Source organism: Myotis brandtii, unplaced genomic scaffold (assembly GCF_000412655.1).
Source record: "Myotis brandtii unplaced genomic scaffold, ASM41265v1 scaffold143, whole genome shotgun sequence".
Classification (NCBI taxonomy): domain Eukaryota; kingdom Metazoa; phylum Chordata; class Mammalia; order Chiroptera; family Vespertilionidae; genus Myotis; species Myotis brandtii.
In genome coordinates this window covers 3,202,086-3,205,386 of record NW_005355115.1, presented here as the reverse complement: position 1 = coordinate 3,205,386, position 3,301 = coordinate 3,202,086, and the positions used below count along the sequence as shown (strand labels likewise).

Sequence of the window (3,301 nt, the reverse complement as noted above, 5' to 3'; positions counted from 1 at the left end):
ACATGCGGCTCTTTGGCCCCTTGAGTGTGGCTCTTCCTAAGCCTTAGGAGTACCCTAATTAAGTTAATAACAGTGTGCCTACCTATATAGTTTAAGTTTAAAAAATTTGGCTCTCAAAAGAAATTTCAATCGTTGTACTGTTGATATTTGGCTCTGTTGAATAATGAGTTTGCCGACCACTGCTCTAGGGAAACCTCTGTTATCCCCAAGCGCTAGGTGGCAGAGAGGGGCTGGGGAGAAGGAAGAGGCACCAGGCAGGCTCCACCTGGCACACTCCTCCGTATTAACCCTTCCCTGGCTGCCCCCCACACACAGTGGATCCCACAGCGGCTGGTAGGTGCCTCCATCACAGCTCTTGTCACCATGCTGTGTAATTATGAGTTGACATGAGTCCCTAGTCCAGGCTCAAGCACCCTGTGGGCAGAGGCTGTGTCTTACTCATGTCTGTATCCTCAGCCTCTAGCTCAGTGTCTTGCATATGGTTTCCTGAGGAAGCAGCCTAAGGTCACCCGTGTGGCTGCTCGGGGTGGCTGCCAGGGCAGACGTGGGTGTCTGGACACAGCCTACCCTTTCCACCCACCTGGTAAAGGTTGTTCTGAATGTCCAGGACCTCCTGGGGCAGCAAAGTCAGGCAACAGAGCAGCACAGCTGGGGCCTCATGAATCACCGCCAGGTGGACCAGCCTGGAGGGCAGGGCAGGGGTTAGTGTCAGGACCCAGGTCAGGAGAGTGGGCTGGGGTCCTGGGATTAGAAGGAACACATCTCTAAGAAGCCACCCACAGGGTAGGTGCAGGAAGTGAGCATTTGGGCCAGGAAGTGAGGGTTGGTGTGGGAAACCAGATTCCTGGGGGTGGAGGCTCCAAGTGCCCATCTCTGGCCTTCAAGAAGGGCCTTGGCTCAGTGGGAGTGCGGGCAGGGTGCCCACGGGCCCAGGAGCTTCCTGTCCCACACCCCACTCCCCTCCTGCCCCAGGGCCCCACCAGACCAGCTGCAGCTCCAAAGCCAAACTGAAAGCTGCTGGGGTCGTGCAGAGGTGGTTTCCAGGCTGAGCTCCCTAATACCCCCAGCCCAATAGGAAGTACAGAGACGGCAGGAGTGGGGGCACCTCCCTCCCCAACTCAATGTCCCACATGCCAAGGGAGAGTAAACAGAAGCTCTTGAATGAGGAGCAAGGAGTGCAACATCCTGTCCTGCTGCGCCCCCCCCCCACCCCCCGGGGGAGTGAGTCTAGAGGGCCCCGCTTCAGGCAGCCAGACTGGCCGGGTCTGGCCAGAGCCCTCCACTCTGTGAGCACCTCCAAGGCGAGGTCTGTGCAGTGTAGAAAGTGTGTGTTTGCTGGGGGACAAAGAGCCTTAACCTAGGGGTGGGAGGACAGCTGGGAGGGGAAGTTCCAGTCCTGGGGTTTCCCCACATCAGGTGGGGAAAATGAAAGCCAGAGCTGGAGGGTCTCGGTCAGGACAGCTGCCTTGGGACGCCAGTGACTGGGGGGAGCTTGGCTAAAGGCCTGCCTGGGCTGGGGAGGGGGCTGCGCGGGCAGGAGCGGGGCAGGCTTGGCTGCGGCAGCGGCAGGAGAGAGTGACGAGGGAGGGAGGAACCGCTCTGGAAATCCCCTCGGCCAGGACCAGCTCTCTGGGTCACATTCCTGCAGCCACCTCCCTCTCTCCCTCAGTCTCCCCTCCTCCCACTTCCTCTTCCCACTTCCATTTGCCCCACACCCTAGACACTTCCGAGGGAAGAGACTCCGCTGGGGAGTCCTGCCACCTCCCCCTGCCCATTCTAGACACACCTGTCTCCAACCGGAGGAGGGAAAGGCTGGGCTGAGAGGCTCACAAAGGAGGGCAGCACCAGAAGTCCCCACCCCCTGGGTCAAAGGTCAGCCATAGGTATTCCACCTGGAGCTCCCACTCCCTGGGTCAAAGGTCAGCCATAGATATTGCACATGGAGTCCCCAAAATCTTGGCTCTGGGCCTGAGGGCTGATGATTTGGGCACAGAAGGCACACAGTACAAAAGGCCTGGGGTCACGCCTCTCCTACCCACTGGGTCTCTTTGTCAAAGGTCACCTAGGATTATGACTCTTGCATTTCCATAAAGCAGGTAAGGACAGACATTTCCTGCTCCTTCCACATCCTTCCTACCCTGTTCAACATCCCTGATCTGGGAACCCAGCTCCCTCCACTCTGTTTCTAACCCCCAAATCCCAGCCACCCCCTCTCCTAACTGTTTTTTCTTCCTGAGGGGCAAGTCCTCAACTGGCCTGACCTTTTGCACTGCTGCCTCTTACTTCAACTGCTTCCTACCCAGTCCCCGAAAGATCCACCTGGGCCTGGGGAGAAATGGACAGGCAAGGGGGTCAGGCAAGACAGCGAGGAGGACTGGGGGGACTTGGGGAGATGGAAGGTGTCGGTAAGGCTGACTCCAACCCTCACTTCCCCTTTCTCAGCAGAGGAGGAAGTAAGCTGCAGCAGCCAGCCGCTTATCAGTCTGCTGGGGCAAAGGTGCCCCAACCTGGCTCACCCCCTCCTCCTCAGGGCCAGCCTTAGCTCTGTACCCTGGCCATACCCCCACCCCTAGCTTCCTGGCCTCCATTGGCAACCTGTAACTGGCATCTCTTGTTCCTTGAGACAGGGCATTGGGAGGTCAGGGGCTGGGAATTCCAGATATTGCGCAAGCAAGGATGCCCTCTCCCCCAGCAAGAAAAAAAACAAAAAAAAACCTGGACTGGTCAGGGGAATTTTCTCTTCCTGGCGGTGGGTTATTGGCAGGTTTCCAAGATTCTAGGTGCCTGGTATGGGCCCTGCCAGCTCTGCCCACCTCCAAAAGGGAGGGCAGAGAGGTGATTCCCGGTCCTCCGGTCGGGTCCTGGCTGGAGCTCAAAAGCGAGCAGAGAGTTAAGTTTGGAGTTTGGAGGAAAAGTGGAGAATGCCACTTCCAGGGCAGGTGCCGTGAGGGATCATGACAGCGGGGGTGCTCCTGGGGAGGCCCCGAGTTCGCATCGGGACGGGGTGCAGCCCCAGCCTCGCCCCCGTACTCACGTGTCTCCGTCCTCCGAGATGTAAGTGAGCGCTTCCAGCTGCTGCGGACTCAGCGGCCCAGCTGCAGGGAGCGGCGAGCCTGGGGGTGGGTTTTCGGCCTCAGGGCCCCCCCAAAAGGTCAAAGGCTCGGTGAGCGACGAGGAGCCATAGGTGGAGTCGGCCCGCTCCCCATCTGTGTCTTCCTTGTCCTGCGGCTCTTTGGTGGTTCCCGGAGGATGGGTCCAGGGCTGGGGGCCTGTGCCGCCCGGGGGCCGGGAGGCGGAGGCC

At 59.1% G+C, this 3,301-nt stretch overlaps 1 protein-coding gene across 1 annotated transcript in view; it reads right to left on the bottom strand.

Moving 5' to 3' along the window:
* NFKBIE (nuclear factor of kappa light polypeptide gene enhancer in B-cells inhibitor, epsilon) overlaps positions 1 to 3,295 on the bottom strand; it is a 7,657-nt gene extending 4,362 nt beyond the window's left edge. Inside the window, exons 1-2 of the mRNA XM_014535370.1 lie at positions 3,035 to 3,295; positions 581 to 683 (exon numbers count right to left, since the gene is read on the bottom strand). The gene's annotated coding sequence lies outside the window, so the exon portion shown is untranslated. The remainder of the gene's footprint in view (positions 1 to 580; positions 684 to 3,034) is intronic.
* Positions 3,296 to 3,301: the final 6 nt, after the last annotated feature.